Consider the following 18,697-nt stretch of genomic DNA (forward strand, 5'->3'; position numbering starts at 1 on the left):
TGGTAAAATCCATCATGCTATTCTAGAGAAATGGTCCTAGAAATGACAGGTAGGTAATTTCCATGCCAGAAGGTACTAGAGAGCTTGATACACATAGATTTGTATTTTTGGCCACACATTTCAGTTCTGTAGTTGGGATAAGAAAAATGTCATAATTTAGATAACTTAAAATTATTTTTTTTTTTTTTACTTTGGTTTTAGAGCTGTAGGCTGCTCAGGCTGTTAATCTCACAGAGTGTAGAAGTGCTCTTGGTAGCATCTGTGACTGGCATTCATTCTTCCTGGATAAAACTCCTTTTAAATACCTATATGGAAATACAGGTCCTCAACCATGGAGAAGACAAGCACTCTCTTACATTCCATACCTATTAGTGGAGACACTAAATGCAGTCTATACTGGTGGCTTAACTTAAATATGTGCTCAGTTGCCTGAGTAACAGATGTCTTTTTCAATCACAGCCTCTGAAAGATCACTTTAAATAAAAAAAGGATTTTGTATATGTTTGAGAAGAAAAATTTCTCTGTCTTTATATTATAAATTGATTAGCATATGTTTTTCTGAACTGCAAATATTAACATAATCTGTTCTTATTTTGTTTGTATTCCACCTAATTTTGAATATCAATTATGGCACAAAAACGGGGTAAATACTTATATAATTTGTAACTCTTGCATAGAATATGTAATAACACAGAAGCAGATCACTGGTGATTCATGATGCAAGAAAGAATCTAGTTTTGGAAATATTCTGCAATATGTCTGCAATTCCATAGGTTAAATATTTCTTGAAGGAAGCAAACTGTTTAAGTGGATAAACACATTCTATATGCTTGTGTGAGATCATGCTGATTATCTCCTGCAAGCTTGTACAGCCATAATCCTGATAGTTTTGAGGCTGACAGAGTATCAGGAGTTTCAGACAGAGCAAGCATAAATTCATTTCCCTAGTGCCTTTGTCACTTGGTCACAATGGTGGGATGCTAGAGACCCACATTGTCACCCAGGCTGGTCATATTTCAACTACTAGCAATTTGAGGTAAGTCAGGTGTCTGGAAGTCCAAATACTTCAGTTTGGAAATCTCGGTGCTTGAGGAAGGTTCATAAGGTAAAAAGCCAGAGAGTGTGGGAGACCATGTACTTAAGAGTTATCTAAGATGGAAGTGAGTTCTCCAGCCAGCTGAGCTGTGAAGTGCTAGAAGAGCCTTTCAGTCAGAGGAGAGCTATTTGCACAAGAGTCGCTCAGAACAGTATGTGTGATTTTCAGCCAGGATAAACTTGCCAACCCCTCATTCCCTGTGGAGCCAGCAGGAGACAGAGCTTGTGACAGAGGTGTGGAAACTAGTTTGGAAAATCTGCTTTATCTTTTTCACTAGAGAGATGACTCTTTTCCATAGCCTGAAATAGCCTCTTTTCAAACATATATTGGCTTCATATCCCCATTAAAAATAAAAGCTTTTAATTAATTAATTTTTTTTTTTTTGTTATCAGTCTTTGCTCTGATGTGAAGCTAGACTTCTAAGCACAAAGTATGCCTTAAAATGCTGACCAGGATATCACTGACCATCTGCACCAGCTTTAATAGCAGATCTGCTGGGTGTAAAACCACTTCATCCACTTCATTCAAGGTCCAGCATGAGCTGGAATGTGCAAACAAGAATATTTTAAAGGTTCAGAAGGTTTTTGGTTAAGCATGTTTGTGGGTTTTGGCAATGGACAAGGATGAACAGATAATTATCCATCAGTTATCAGGGCTGATAACTGAGACACAGTAGGCAACCCTACACCCCAGTTTTTCCAGCACCAAACCTTATGTAGGTAGTCATCCTGCATTTCTGTAAGAGGGCTTTGCTATGAACAACTCCTCAAATTCCTGAATTTATATATGGGTACAATCCAGTTATACATCCCCAAACCTAGGGAATACTTATATGGTACTTTTTAAAATTATGTCTTAGCAGCAGAGTTAGCAGAGTGAAACACCCTGTTAAACCCAGCCATTATCATGATTTTGCAAATCTCTATCTTGCCAGGTTGACTCCTCCATGTGGGCAGAACTTCTCAGGACATACCCGACGGATCTCTTGAGTGCTGAAACTTGGGTATGTGTATGAATATTTCCTTGTGTGTTCTCCAGGGAAGGAGGAGTTTCAGATGTCACTGGGGGACTTTATCTACATTTTAAAAAGGACCTTTATCCTGCATCCTTTCTAAGTGTTTTCTGGCATTAAACCTGACTTAAAACTTCAATAGGCTCCAGTGAGATGGCTTAGCATAGGAAAGTAGGATCAGAAGTTAGATCCAACTTTAATCTGTAGCTAACTCTGTAAGGCGGTAACTTGTGTAGCTTCAGATAATTTTCATTGCCATAAAAATTTAGCTGTGTAAGCAAGTTTGTACCAGAATTTTTCCTGTTGTGCCTAAGGTGTTCCATTCTGACAAGGCAGTTACTTTGTATCCCTGTAAAATCCTACAATGACAGAGCTTTCCAGCCTGAAATTACAAGTCAATTATTGCCTAATGAAGAAATGAAATTGCTATTCTATGCTAAATCTGCATATGAGTTTCTATTATGAGACAAAAAAAAATATTAAGCAGTCTGCTGATAACTTTTAATTAAGGAATTGATGAAAAAAATAACCTAGAAATGAAAACTTCACAGTTGGCCGCATAAGAGAAATTGCAAAATTCTATCCTTTAATGCTATTTAGGCTTGAGCATCACCAGAAACATTCTCCAGAGCCCCTGAAAGTTGTCAATAAGTTGGATTTCTGTTTGCTGACATAAAAAACTCTGCCTCTTTGTAATTATTTTTTTCTGGAGTTTAGCTAAAAGAAAGCTTCTATTTGAGTGCCAGAAATTAGTAATTGCTTATTCTTTGTAAGATCCTTGTGACAGACTGGATTCATCTGTTGAGAAATAATGTCAGGTAGAAATTGGAATAACAGTCAGGTTAGAATTATTGAAAATATATATTCTCCCTCCTAAGCTTTAACTGAAAAGTCTACTTGGCTTTTAGAAAACAAAAAATGTGTGCGAATTAGGATAACATATCTGGAAGAAATGAGAATCTCTCCCTTGGACAAACATAGATAATTTTTTATGGGAAGAGTTAGAGTGACTTTTAAGAGTAATATTTCATCCATTTTCTTCAGTGTTTGGCAAGTATGAATCAACATTTATTCCACAGAGGGAAACTAAAGCATAGAGTGCTAATTATCCCCAGCAGTGGATCCACTGGATCCAGTGGATGCAATATTCTTAAGCTCATGTGGTTTTGATCTAGTGAACACTCCTTCTGACTTAAGTGGGTTTGCCACCAAGCCTGCAGAAGGGTTGTTCATATCAGGAGCTGACAGAAGAGATGAAGATACTCAGTTCTCAGTCAGGAAGTTGGAATGGATGTAGATGGTGGTGTTCACCTTACCTTATTGCGAATGCCCATATCTCAACTACTCATCTTGTGCTATTCCTCTCTTGGAAGAAATGGGCACTTCTAGGGCACAATTCATCTGAATTTTTCATGGTGGGTTGACCTTGACTGGCCACCAGATGCCCACCAAACCACTCTCTTGCTCCCTCAGCTCAGCAGGACAGGAGAGAAAACAAAGTGAAAAGCTCATGGGTCAATATAAATAATAAATACAAGCAAAGACCAAATGTGGAAGCAGGAAAAAATATTACTCAATTTCTTCCCTATTTCCCATCAACAGGTAATTTCCATCCACCTCCTAGGAAGTATTGTCTTGGTATGTGCAGTGGTTTCTTTTAATGGTTGAGTCCCCCCACTGCCTCCTTCCTTTTTCCTAGCTTTTATTGCTGAGCAGAAATATGGCATGGCTTTGGCCAGTTTGGATCGGCTGTCCTGACTATGTCCCCTCCCAGCCTCTTGCCTTCCTCAAGATTATTGTGCTTGGGAGTCAGTGGTGGTTGGATTGTCATCTTAATTCTGTAGGATCACTGCTCAGCAGCAGGCAAAGTGTTGGTGTGTTATTTTCTTCAGGATGAGATGGACCTTGGTCTGAGAGTGTCTTTCTCACTGTGGGCTGCAACAAAGAAGGTTAGTTGGGATGCAGACAACCCAGAGTTTTCTCCTCTATTGGGATTTAAGAATATTCTAGCCCACCCAACCTGTGTTGGATGGGATCAATTTCTAAATAATTACTTTTGTCATAAGTTAGGAAGCAAGAAAAGTTTTATGGTTCTTTGTAATCAAAATGTGTCACAGGGTTTTAAACTGAATGAAAACACAGAAATAATCTTTGCAGCTGCAAATGCCTAAAACAAGGGTGCAAGGACTTTTCCATCTGCTGGACTTGATGAAGGTTGATGCAATCAGCATGTTCTGCAATTATCACTTGACAACAGCAGATTAATACTTACAGTGGATGCTATTAATGAATGCTTAACAAGATGAATACTCTTGCTAATGAATCCCAGTAGTCTCAGAAATCAGAGGAAGGTTTCTGTGTGTGCATGCGCATGTGAAAGCAAAAGCAAAGCACCAGGGGTTATTGGAAAGCCATTATCAACCCTCTGAAAGCTGTAAATCAAAGAGAAATAAAACAGCCTCCAGCTACCTAATTGGTATATAGTGTTTGGACTGACATATATAAAGTTTAATTTCTGCCTCAATGTATGGAAGACACTGTAGTAAGGCATGATGGCCAAGGACACATGGGATTGTCATTGCCAGTCAGAAGCCACAGACTGCAAGAATATGTCCTGTCATAAAGCCATTTTGTATGCAGCTTTGGCAAGCAGTTGGCCATTTAAATTCCAAAATTAGGAAAGTTCAGGTGTCTACAGTTTAACCAGATGCCTTATACACCAACCTGAACCCTCAGTCTCAGTGAGGGATTATTTCCATCTAGTTTAATTGAATTGTATGATCATGGTTTGCCATGGTATATATGGTCAAATTTGGCCTTACTAAATACAGAAAACCTCAGCCAATTACCACGAGTAAAGAAAAATTACCTTGAGTAAGCATAATATTATATTGTGGAATAACAGCCACGTAAAAATAACCTCAGAACCCCCAAACCAAAGAAGTATTGAAAGAAGAAATCAGGACCCTTAACATCAGCCTGCTTGTGATCATTCACACCAAGCTAAGAATCATGTCATAAGGCAGCAAATATCATCAGTCATCAAAAGGTAGCAAATAAAGCTGGAGAACCCAAAGGAGCGAGGGCAGAGCTTGCTGTTATGGGCTTGATGAGAGCAGTGAGCACTGGACTGTGACCAGCCTGGACACAGGGTACCCTTGGGGCAGCTTTATATGGACACTGCCTGTCCATCAGGAAAGGGTGAAGATTCACCCTGAGTATCACAAACTCTCTCTAAGGTGTTACTGCAGAAAGCAGCAGACAGAATTTGGAGATTGTGTACATCTTTCTGTTTTCTTCATTCCTCTCTCTGATAAGCTTTGCTTTTGATTCGTTAGAGTTGCCCTTTGTGAATGTTAGCACCCATCACATTTTAGTCACACAGTACAAACAGGTGCAGATGTTCTTGATTCCTACATATCTACACAAGGCATTGTCCAGATCTGACCTCGAGAGGTGTAGAAGTGATTCTGCCTTCCAACACAGGTAATAAAGGCTCCCAGCTTCTCACCATCTGCAGTCTCTGGTGTCCTATTGTTAGTCAGTGTCACATCTCTGATGCCTGAAGGACTGCTTTTTCCATCAACCTGTGCCTCTGGCTCCTTTCTTCAGTAGCTGTTACATCAAGATGAAAGAATGTGAAATAGAGCTTCAGTAATTTTCTCTCTGTCTTGGCAACAGAAGGAGATTTTTGCAGGAAAGATAAGCCTTGGCTGCCTTCATCTGGACTTCCCTTTCCCTCTGCCACACAACCTCCTGCTGCCTCTACAGGAAGACACACGGGCCTCCTAGGTCAGCTCTTGGTTCCTACAAAACCACGCACATGCAAATGCAGACCAGACTACAGAAGAAAGAGTTTTCAGCCATCCAGCAGGCTTAGATGCTTCCTTCTTCTGATGACTGTAAAGGGAAAAAAAGATTAATTGATTAGAAGCAGCTTGTACTTATTTAGCTTTACAGATGGATGCAGATAGTGATCTTTACAGTATGCAACTGCTGAAGCAGCCATAGCAGCTTCCCTATGACACCACATCCAATCATCTTCAGAAGCAGCATTTTTATTTATTTTGTGAGTAGGCTCTAAGAATTGTATATAGATTTCTTTTAAAATATCATTATGTCTAAATCTGTCAGTAAAGGCAAGATAAAAATACCTACAGCAAGTTTCATCCAAGGATAAAATTTATTTGCTAAAATAGATGTAATTCATCACAACAATAGATGCTAGAAATAGAAGTCACACTGTGGAACATTACTATGCTAAATTACTGCCTTTTGCATAAAATAATCACTGAGCCAAAGCAGTAAATAGCTGATATTAAAGCACAAAATTTCTTTTTATATTTAATTTACTAAATATTTCTCTTCTCTTGCACTTCCCTTGTTACCTTCTCACGGTATTAAAGAAATCAATTTTTTCCTTTGCATTCTAACTAAAATGAATTTTCCTTCTGATATTAGTGGATGCTGGAAGCATTGCCTTCTCTATGGGGCTAAAAACCAGCCTGCAGTTCAATTCTGTTCTCACCAGAAAGGGTGATTCAACTTCTCAGTAACTGCATTAAGATGGATATAAATCCTGTAACTTTGCTTTAGGCAAAAACTTGCAGCCTTACACAGACAAGATTGACTCCTTCTCTCAGCACTTTACACATGTTATAACAAAAATGTTGTTCTTCCTTTTAAATGCTAGAAATTGGAGGGGGAGCACTACACTGGGATCTTACAAGTGCTTCTGAGGAAGGATTATCCTTCAGGTGCAGTGGTGATTTACTTCCATTTCAGAGCAGAGAGATATCTCTGCCTACTGCCTGTGAAATGGAAATCTCAGATTCAGCTCTTTTCTCAACTTTGATATCTGTATGTGTATGATTACTGGAGAACACACAACTGACGCAAGGTGCCAGACCAACACCCCTCCCTACTTTTCCTTAGCTTTTGGCAGCTGCAGGCCCCAGTGTTCCTCACAGGCAGTCTATAACTCCAGCCACAATGGCTGATTCACTGCAAAAAAAGGTAGGAGTAAAATTCACACTTCAGGCAATTGGTACTGCAGTGGTTACTCTCTGGCTGGAGTCCTCTTATTAATTGCTTTCTTTTGGAGATAAGTCCCAGGCCATCACTGAGATTTCAGAGGTCTTATTTAGAAATATATGAAGCACAGAAATGCCCATTCTCCACAAAGGTCCACTCATCACCTGGATGACATTTAGCCAAAAGCCTCCTGCCAGAGGAGCAAGAAAATTAATCTGCTGAAAGGTTATCAGCTTTTCCTCTGTCTTTTTAGATTACTTTTCAAAATTATTCTCTTGAAAAACAGATTGTTGCCCGATTATTTCTATCTAGAGGAATTCTGAACAGACCATGTCAAATCCATGGGTGAGGAGGACCAGGGTATAGCATCAAAAAAGTCTCCACCATCCCCTTGTCTCCCAAGAAGCAGCCAGAGAGAAGTGAAAGCCCAAAGGCTTCCTTACGAATCCTCTGGTACAAAGCTGGAGCTCCCTTTGGTACAGGACAGAGATGCAGAAGGAATTTCACCTGTGACTTCATGTCCCAGTCCCTCCTAATTCATGGCCAGAGCTCATGGGTGCACCAGTAACACTGACATGTTTTCTCTCTGCAACTTGAGAAAAGTAATATGATTTCTGCATTTCATCTTCCTCTCTCTGCACAGCAGGGCTAATAATAACCTCCTCCCCACTGTGCTGGGTTTGCTGCATTAGTAGCTGTCAAATACCTCTAGAAGGGGAAGGGGTTATTCAAGGGTATGCCTCTCTGGCAGGGCACAGCACAGTGTGAAGATGCATATTCAGGAGAGTGTAATTAAGCCTTGCTCTACCCTGGTAACAAGCTCATGGGGAACATGAGGAATGCCAGCCAGAAAACCTTTGCATAGCAGTACTCAAAGTTTCTAAAACATAATGAGTGAGTAACCCATACTCAAGTACCTACTCTGGCGCTCAGACACTAACTCTTCCCTCTCCAACACTTCTCTCTAACACCACTCATGATTTTGCCCTGTTTTTAACCCCTTTCCCATGCATCCCTCTGATCCTGAACCCACTCTGGACCCACTGCACCTTAGAGTTGCCCTCATGTTTTCTCAGGTGGCTCACAGACATCCCCAGTTTGTGACCTCAAGAGCACAGCAGAGGAAAGCCAGAGGCATGGTTAGCAATCTGGGTAAAAGCTTGACAGAAGTAGTTAAAATTAACATATAGAATAACTCTTTTCCAGACCTGTAGCTATGGAACAAGAATTCTATTTTGGACTCAGCAGTACCCATCTCCCCATGCTGCGTACACATTCCTCGTGCCCAGGCAACTCACTGCAATCCCTGCTGCAGCCACAGCCCCCTCATTTCCAGCTGTTGGCTCTGTGTCTTCCCTTTAATTAAAGGAACTAGCCAAAGGAAATTCATTACCATTTAAGAGCATAAAAATGCTATTTTCAAAATCCATTCAGGGTGCTGTAGAGCTAGTTATTCTACTGAACTGAATAAAAAACTGAAGTGAATGAGGCTACAGCATAGGAAATAATTCAGAGCAGAAATTTCAGTAGCTGGACAGAATTGCTGGAAGGTTCACATTCCTGTATGAAGTTTGTTTCCATTATGATTTAGATCTGTACTGTTTGGGTGTTTCTCTGTGTATTACTGGAGATCAGAAAAAAACATTTGAATTGGTCCTGTTTTTGCAGAGAACTTTAATCAGTAAAACAGCAAAACATAGCACATGCAGCAGCAAAATTTCATTGGGACACTCCCACACTGAATTTCCCTGATTATTACAGCATTTTTCTATATGAAATTCTGACAGCAAAATGAAATATCAGCAAAAGAGTAGGAAAGAAGAAGTAGATAAATTGTGGTACTTCAGGGAAAAAATTAAATTCAATTTTTAATTTGGGTTTTAGAATCAGATAATGCAGTAGGAAGCAGTTAGAAAGGTAGGGAGAAAAGAAGATTTAATTCATGTGTTGGTCTACTTAACATTAATCCCATCCACTCTTTTTGTTCATATTAATCAGCACATTGTAATTACTGTGTTATCTCTGTCCTGGTGCTCCTGATGCTGTCACTTATTGTGACAGCACTGCATGAGGATTTGGAAGGGTTTGATAAGAAATGAAACATTCAAGTTCAAACACTGAAACTCATGATAATGGGAACTAAAGTAGACTAGAATGAAAAATTCCACAAGTTTCCTTAAATGAAGGTGCTCACATTGATATCCAGACAGATATGTTTGCTATGTTTCTGCTGTTACAGGAAGCCTTAGCACAAGGGCATAATGTAGTAAATATTTGTGTCCCTTTTGCATGAAGTGCTGAGTAGAGCATCTTACTCATTCCAGTTAATCCTTGGCTGAGGTATCTTCTTTAGATGGTATGAGGCATCTGGGTAAAATGCTTCTCTCACTAAATACACACCAAGGACATTCTAATAAGGGCACCATCCAAAGCAGCTAATTATGCAGTAAAAGTATGAATACTCCATGAGAAGTCAGCCCATGGCACAAGATAATTTGTATTCCAAGTCCATTCCTCTTGCACCCAGACAACCATGGCAGCCTTTATTCTTGAAACCAACTAAGTGAGAAAGACGGCAGTTTTACAGCATAGGTTACAATAGGGGAAGTATGGTCCACTGCCAGGGTATGATAAAGGATCATGAAATCATCCTCTGATGATGATGATGAAATCTTTCCAATGACACAATGACATTTGTAACGTGGATTTTCATCCTTTTGCTTTCCTCTGTCTAGTTGTGCCATTCCGCACACCTTTTTTTGTTTTATTTTTTTTTCTGTCTCTGCAGTCCATTAGGCTGCAATCCTGCTGCAATCCTACTTTTCCCCCCCTACAGAGCTGAGTGGGGATGTTGTAATCAGCGCTTCAGACAGCTTTTCACAAGAAATTGACAACGGATTTTAAAAAACTATGTCAATGACTGCAAAAGAGTCACTGTAAAGTGCTTGTAATCAGCATGAACATTATCTGCAATATAATTACAGAAGACAGCCTTAAAGTATGCGTTTTGATGAATATAAACAGCGAAGTGTCATCCAGGACAGTTTCCCTGGTCTAAGATAAACCTTTGAATGCTCACAGTGCTCAACCCATGCAACAGTCTCAATGTTTCCATCAACATCACAGGTCATATTCCAAAGTGGTGTATGGGCCATGATGGGCTTCTGCACACCATAGGAGGCACAGGGACTCTTACTGCTCCTTGTGACCCGAGGATTAGCATCCTACTGAGCTGCCACGGGGAGCATATATGTTAAGAGAGTCTAGACAGCTAAGAAAGAGTTGGCTGACCTACAGATCACACAACAAATTAACAGCAGGGACAGGAAAAGAATGAGGTTTCTTTAGCACACATGTCAGCTCATCAGGCTATGCTACCATCCATCTGAATCATCTTCCACACTAGTATGGACCAATGTTGAGCTGAGTGTGGAAATGTTAATTTCCTATTTTAACATAAGGTAATTAAAGATTCCCTACCTTTGCATGAAGAATGTCCTTGTTTGAAAAAGAAATCTGCAATTTCCCACAAAAAATTGAAAGCCTCTCTTTCACACTCCAAAACACTCATAAAACAAGAGGCAGCAAAACACATGGTCTAAAACCACCCTTAAATAATCTCCTAACCCTCTGACAGTAAGTCATTACTAGGTCATTAATAATTGCCATTTAGTTTTGAATGATCATATTAACTAGTTATTCTACTAATTACTGTTAGTTACAGCAAATGGATTCAAATATTTCAATTTTCCTCTTAAAACCAAACAAGAATGACATGCCTTTGACTCAAGAAAATGAAGTATGAAAACATAAAAAATAAAAATATGTATTCCTGGGTCTCACTGCAACTTCAGCAAAAAATTAATCCCCTTACTCTTCAATGTGCATATTAAATATGTGCCTTGAGTAGATAGCTTCCCCTTCCCTCTCTAGTCCATTTCTGCTTATAATTTGGTTAGCCTTAAAGTGGTTTACTTTACAAGCCGACAGAAATATCCATTTCACCAAATTTTAGTAGCTGCATGTCAGCCTGCCCCAAATAGTCTTTGTAGCAAGTAAAAATTAATTAAACATTTTTGGTGAAATTCTTATTATCTGATCTATACCTCCATGAAGAGTTATGACTTTAAATGCCTCTACCACTTTCCCAGGCATTGAAATCAACATGGACTTAGTTCAGCTCTTGAGAGTTGAGTTAATCACATTGATTTGAGAGACATGGAAAAATTCAGCTAAATAGTTTAGTGGTCAGTTTTTTAGGAACCAAAGTTGTCAATATGATGCAAAAAGGCTGCTATTAGATACCAGGATATTGATAGCTCATCTTTTAATACATGGCTCAGTTTTCCTCTCATTTAGTGGTCTGTGCTGGAGCAATAAGCATGAACAAAGGCAAATTCAGCACAACTTAGCTCACTAATTTATGTTTGAATAACATGATTGAAAGAACACTCAATTTTGTCCTGAGATCACTATAAAAGCTCGAGACACAAAGCTTTGGTGCAGTTAAGTTTTGTGGAAACTACTGCAGCATTGTTAAATCTTGGCTTGTTTTTCTCCTTCAGCTCTGCAGGAGCAGAATTTCTGTCTTGTACCTCAGTATGAGCTGTGCTTGTAGAACTACACCAAAGTGATGTGGTTCAGTGCAGGATGACGATGAACAGAGAGGGCTAATTAATTATAATGATATGATATGATATGATATGATATGATACTATAAGATATGATATATAATATAATAAATATAATATAATAAATATAATATAATATAATAAATATAATATAATATAATATAATATAATATAATATAATATAATAAATATAATATAATAAATATAATATAATATAATAAATATAATATAATATAATATAATATAATATAATATAATATAATAAATATAATATAATAAATATAATATAATATAATATAATATAATATAATATAATATAATATAATATAATATAATATAATATAATATAATATAATATAATATAATATAATATAATATATACAAATATAATATATACAAATATAAAATATATGGGCCAACCTTGAGAGTGGCATGTGTGCACGGCTTTAATAGTTGTTCTCCCAAGCAGTGGGAGAAAGCAGGGTGTCAGCATTCCCAGCAGATCAGAAGAAAGCTATTACCTCTGAAGAACGACCCAGAGATCCAGAGGAGGGCAAGGTGCTTGCCCATGGCCTGAGCAGCAAAGGTGGGTGAGTCTTCCCCAGCTTGTGGGACTTGCTGTAGGCTGAGGAGCAGAGGCACTATAGGACAGGCTCTGGTGTGTGCCCAGAGCCACACTGTTAGACTGGTCATCTTCCTTGACAGGACTGCCATTGCCATGCAATCCTGGGGCTCTCCTGTGGCTGCAGGTGGTTGAACTCCCCAATTAAGCCCTTAACTTCCCATACTCAGCTTTTCAGTACATTTGTTTCTTTCTGTTCCTCCTCCTCCACACTTTAAAAGCATAACCAGAGCTTTTCTATATCTTACATGACATTCTGCTTTCCTTTAAGATTGCATTTAATAATTCTGTCTCCTCTGAGTTTGTTCACACTATGAAAAGTAAACTCTGCTTTTTTTCTTTATGCAAGTATTTCTGTTTCAACAGCCCTATAATCCCTTTTCATGTCTTTGCTGTCTAGTATAAGGCAATCATCCCCATTTTCTGTATATTTCCATTTCAAAATAAATATACATAATTCCAGCTAACTTCTCATAGCCATAGTGATTTTATAATGAAGGATTTCTGAGTGTTTTATTTGTGACTTAATTTTCAAATAAATTCCAAATGAGAGGCTATTCATTACATGATAATCTTACATGTTAAACTTAATATGGATGTATAACATAACAAGACATAATAATGAGCTTTAAAAAAGAGGTTAGAAAAATAATGACTTTAAATGTTTCCTAAAATGAAATGGGAAAAAATGCTGATGAGATCATTTATGCAATAAAATAGTTATTGCAGGAAAGAGCCCTTCAAGAAGAAATGAAGACAAGAACAGGCATTAACACATGTAATTACAAAACCAAGATCAGGGCACAGGCTACAAAGCCATAAAGTAGCCCAGCAGTATCAGCACTGAAGAGAATTGATTTGTAGAGTAGAATCAGGATGTCCTGCTTTGAATTTCTTTCATAATTCTCTCTTGCCACTTATTTCACCTCCATTTCTACTTTGATTTTGTGACTATTCTATTTCTTCAGATTCCAAAAGACAATGCTTCTTGTTTTCTTTACAATTTGATTTTACTGTTTAACATCTATATAATTTAGTTTGAATATTGCTGATATCCTAGCCATTGAATCTAATTGTGCTCTGCTATATAAAAAGCCTTATTATATTGCATAACATTTCTCTGAGAAGGCTAATTTAGATAATCCTCAAAATGGAAGAAAAAATATCTAACACCATTTTATTTCATGGTTTAGCTGTTAATGGAGAGAGATAGGCACCATTACATGACAATTTATTCTTCCAATTTAAGATTGAACTCTCTAGACTTGACTGACTCTGGAAGGGACTTAAACCACTGAACTGGAAGGGATTATCAAATCTTAAAATGGTGGATACAAGGTGCAATGAATTCTGACTTGGCAGGAAGTGTGAGCTCACTTGTTCAAACACATAACGGAAATGAACAGTTCACAGACTTGAAATGTCTGAAAACAGTGCTAATTAAGGGTTGAAAAGAGCTCCTGAGCTAATTTTTTTTTAATCTAGCCATTAATTTTTAAGATTTTGGTTGTCAAGTCTGTGATAATTTGTGATAACTTTATTGTATAGATAGGTAGATTAGGAAACAGGTAGAGAGAATACAATTACACTGAACTAAAAAACTATGACATCTGAACTTACACAAATGATAACTTATACAATTGAATGCTATGACTTCTGCAAAACCATCATGTTGCCACCAGTTTGGAAGTGATTTGAATCCAAGTGAATTATTTTGACAGACGGTGCTAGATTCTGACAAATGGCAGCATAAATTGTACTAAATTCCAAATTTCAAAACCTATTCACACATTCTACAAGCTAATAGTTCAGGATACAAATGTACCCCAGAAGAAGAATGAAGCAGGGAGGGAGGTAGCAATAGATTCTGCAATTTTAGATAAAGAAGCACCTGTGAAATTGCTACTGGGTTTCATCAGCAAAACAGTTGGCTGCACTTGGGTCTTTTGTCCAGCTGCCAGTTCTGATTTCTGCCTCACTGTCACTTTGCAGGTCATTCAGCCTTGTGCCCTGGCACTGAGTGTCTGACAGATATGCTGCTGATCATTGCTGCAACATTATATTCCACGCTCCTACATCTGTCGTTTTCTGAAGAGTGCTATTGTGCTGAGTGGGTGTAAACTGATAATAGAGTTATCTGGCTGGATTATATCATTATTGTTACACTCCATGGAAAAATATTCTGTACTATTTTTCTTTAGCGAAAGATTTTCAAGCATTGTAGATGTCATTGGTATTACCATTTCCACCCTCTGATTTTTAAAGCTGTTGAAAATTAAAAAAAAAAATATATATATATATATATATACACAGGGGAACTTATAGATTAAGGGGTTTTGTAGACATATTTTTTTTGGTAAATGTTTACTTGCAATTTGAAATGGCAGTACCATCCCTAGTAATAGTTGAAAGGGACATTTAAAGGAAGAGTCCTAAGCATTTAAGTCCAATTCATCATGCCTTTAAAATAACACCTTCCAAATAGCTTCATTATGGAAGTTTCCTGTTTGAATTCTCTCAGTTACAGGTTTGTTTTAAATCCTAGTAGAGACCTTTGGAAAATTAAACCTCTGCTTTCAATCCCTGGAAAAAATACTTTCATTGATTCAATTTCCTCCATCTGTCCCATTCATCTGCTAACTGGGAAACTCAGATGCCAATGGCTCTGGAAAAAGGATATGAAGAGACATGATGGAGTCTCTCATCCTCATCTGCAATGCTGTGTATGATTGAACATCTGTGAATAAGGGACCAGGTGAAGGTGTCTTCTGTAAACCTAGTAAAAATGTTATCTCCAATCACAGAAATTCTGAAAAGAATGATCAGTTGGAAAGATGAGAGGAACACCTGGTATGGGCTACTGTTGGCCATTTTGTCATTTAGATCTAGAAATGCTATTCTGTGACTAAAGGTCTTCTGGGTAGAAATAGAGGTAAAGAATCAAAGGAGCAATAAACAGCTGGAGGAGGCAAGAGCTTCAAGCTCAGGTCAAATGGAAAGTGAAAGTAAGGAGTGGAAACAAGTTAGAAGAATAATGTAGATGTTTTGTAAAGGATACAAGGATACTAGGCAAAAATATATAATGACTAGGAAAAAATTTATGAGGAAATAAGGAAAATTATGGTTTTAAAAAGCTTTATAGAATAGTATGTAATGTTGATACATTGATAGCAAGCAAGTACTATCAATATGGGCCAATACTGAGTACCCAGTGCCTCCCTGTCTCTGCAGCTTGCAGAACTTTTCTGCCCTAAGCAGTATTTGAATTCTTGTCAACAGTTAGTATTGGCTGAATAATTGCAAATATGAGCTATGCTAATATTTTTAAGAGTACCATTTTTACAGGATCCTGTTCAATTTACTTTTGATGAATAAGACAAACTAATGTTTTGCTTTCAGTATGTAAGATACATATCTTTTATCTATGTTAGATGTGGTAGGGGACTTAAGAGAAGTTCCCCTAGACATGCCATGGGAGGAGGCTGTGGTGTAGATGCCCGCCTCCCAGGATGTCCATAAAAACCTACCACTCCCCCCAAGTTATGTAATTATCAATTATTCCCACCTTCTGGTTATGTCAATCACCCCTTTGTACTTACCCTTGTTCTGGAAGGTTCTTAAGTTCTTTGACTGTAATTGGTTCTTCCCCAGTTACCACCCCCTTCCCTCATCCTCATTTGTGGTATCCTTATCACCCCATCCTAACTCCTCCCCCTAACCCTGTTCCTATTGGATCTTTTGTATCCTGCCCCTCCTACTCTGTACCTGGTTATAAACTCTACCCCGCCCATTGCTCGGGGCTCTCTTCGAGCCTGCTCCCTTGCTGTGTGGTGGGGTTGCAGATCCCAGCTGACACCCAGCCCTCAGTGAAATAAAGCAGCTTGAAGGAGTCATCCCGCCTGGCACGAGCCTCATTTATCCACCATCGTAGAAAACTGCTAGCCGAGTTCTCTACTATTAAGAGATCTCGCGAGGCAGAACTCTACAGTTAGATACTATGTTTTTGTTCTCTTTGTTACCAATAAAGCCTGTTTGTCCAGGTCCAGGACACTTTTTTTAACTGCCCATTTCTGAGTTGTTTCTAGTGTGGGGGTGTAGAGCCAAGCTCAACCCCACCTCTTATCATCTCATGTCTGTACTCCTTTCTCCTCCATCCTGAGCTTTCACATCTTGAGGCATCTTCTATTTTTCCAGGTCTGTATTTCTGTACACTACATCACTGTGTTAGTCAGAAATATCTCATTCCACACAGAATGGCTGTTTTTTACTTCTATCCATATAAAACTGTAATTGCAGTGCCTGAAGATAACAAAAGCAAAATAAATTAGCCACGGAGACTTAATCAATTAGAGAAATTGGTGTTACAGCTAAATCAAGTCATAAAAACTATAGACAGGTCAAGAAAGGTTTGGACAAAGCAAGCCTGGGAATCCTCAGTCCTGAGATTCTGTGGACCCGGTATCTGGGCTTTAGATTTCCAGTAAGACAGGGCTACAGTCACATGATATTCCAAGTGGACATTATGTAAAAATATAACTAAGCAACTGAATTTCAGAAGAAAATAGTATTTCAATTTCCTTTGGCCAAAGTTCAAGTTTGCTGATAGATGGATGCCTTGTCTGTATAAAACAGGTGAAAATACCAACCAGTCTGATAACAGGAATATGTTTTATGATACAAACCTCTTCACATAATGAATTATTTCAGATATTGCACTATTTCTTTACTGGAAAAGTGAAAAGCTCCCCAAAGCTGAAACTCTTTACTAGAATGATGCCCGAGTCATGACTTCATCACAAAAAAAAGTGTCTGTTCTTTAAAAGGAAGGCAGCAGATATTTGTACTGAAGAGTTGGTCAGCTATGAACTAGACTAACTTAGTCATAATGCTCTTCATACTGCTGAGATGTGGATTTTTTGTGAACCCTATCAAGTCACAACAATAATTCTTGTGAGGGAAGTACCTAGATGCAACTTCGTGTTAGAAGTTTTGTGTATTCTGCCATATATCTCCTGTTTGAGGCACAAAAGGCACACCATGCCTGTGGTCTGATTGTTTTACCCTGCTGCATTTAGCAGTATAAACTTCTAGTCTCCCTCAACTGCTAGGGAACACTATTGGTCTTGTCCTATACTTGGTTTTGGAAAGAACAGAGATCTTTGAATACAGGTATTCATTTAATAAAGAATTGCTAACGCCCCCCCCCCCCCCCTTTTTTTTTTTTCCTTTTCAGTCTTAGTCTATCCAGCTTTCAAGTTTTTGTTCTGTGAACATGCTCATTTGAGTGGATCTCTTCATTGCTCAGAAATACATTGGGTGATTTGGAGGCAAGTGAAAGGCATAGAAGTTATCTAAACCTAGGTTATATTTATGTATATCTTATTAAATGTTCATCACTGGACTTTGGCAAAGTACTGTTTATTTTTTCCTTCCTTCTTTGACTTCCTTTTTTCTATTTCATTGTATCAATTTTTTATTGAGAGTTAGATTCTTCCTCTCAAAGCTGCTTATATTTCCAGGTATAGTTTTTCTTAATGACTTATCCCATTGCTGCAAAGACAGGCAGGGTGTGAAATACTTCATTTGTAAATTAATAGAAAATAGATAATTATAAAGTATGGCTAATTGCCTGACCTAAGACAGCCACATGGGCTAAGTAAAGCCCATAAAGGCTTAATAAAGGGATATTTTTAATAAAGGGATAGCCCATAATGGGATAATTTTGCTGGAATAAGGAATTTGTCCAAATTAATATTTTGGGAAAAAGTGGATAAAACTCCAGAGGCAGGGAGGCTGTTCAGACTTCAGCATGGTCATTTGTGAGATTGTGAGATTAGCTTCCTATGGAGGATGGAAGGGTTGGTGGGTGGATGGATGGATGGATGGATGGATGTTTGATGTTCACTCACTGAAGGGAGCTGAATATAATTTTCTATACAGTTTGCAATGCTCTGAACAACCAGGGAAGGCAGGTCACTGCGTCTGAATTCTGGACTCTGTATCTGAGCAACAGCACAAAGAGAATTTTTTTTCCATAGGTAATCTACTTACTCACGTAATCAAAAATAGATCTGATGTGGAAAGATGGCAAGGTTACATCTTCTCACCTATTCCAACAGCTTGTCCCAGGACATAGTCAGTACCTTGAAGAAATCCATCAGCTGGCTCTTTGACTATTTTGTGACTATACCTCAAATCACGCAAGTTTTATTGTAAGGTAGTTTTGTGGTCTCCCCTCCAAGGAAATCACAGTTTTCATTTCTAGAATTCTTAACACAGAACTGTTGCTGTTAACTAAGGCA

The 18,697-nt window shown here is 38.2% G+C and overlaps 1 long non-coding RNA gene across 1 annotated transcript in view; it reads left to right on the top strand.

The window, feature by feature from the left end:
* LOC146768643 (uncharacterized) overlaps positions 1-18,697 on the top strand; it is a 224,049-nt gene that overhangs the window by 107,833 nt on the left and 97,519 nt on the right. Inside the window, exon 4 of the long non-coding RNA XR_014953624.1 lies at positions 2,031-2,099. This is a non-coding gene — a long non-coding RNA (uncharacterized LOC146768643). The remainder of the gene's footprint in view (positions 1-2,030; positions 2,100-18,697) is intronic.

Source organism: Lonchura striata, chromosome 1 (assembly GCF_050655825.1).
Source record: "Lonchura striata isolate lonStrDom1 chromosome 1, ASM5065582v1, whole genome shotgun sequence".
Lineage (NCBI taxonomy): Eukaryota > Metazoa > Chordata > Aves > Passeriformes > Estrildidae > Lonchura > Lonchura striata.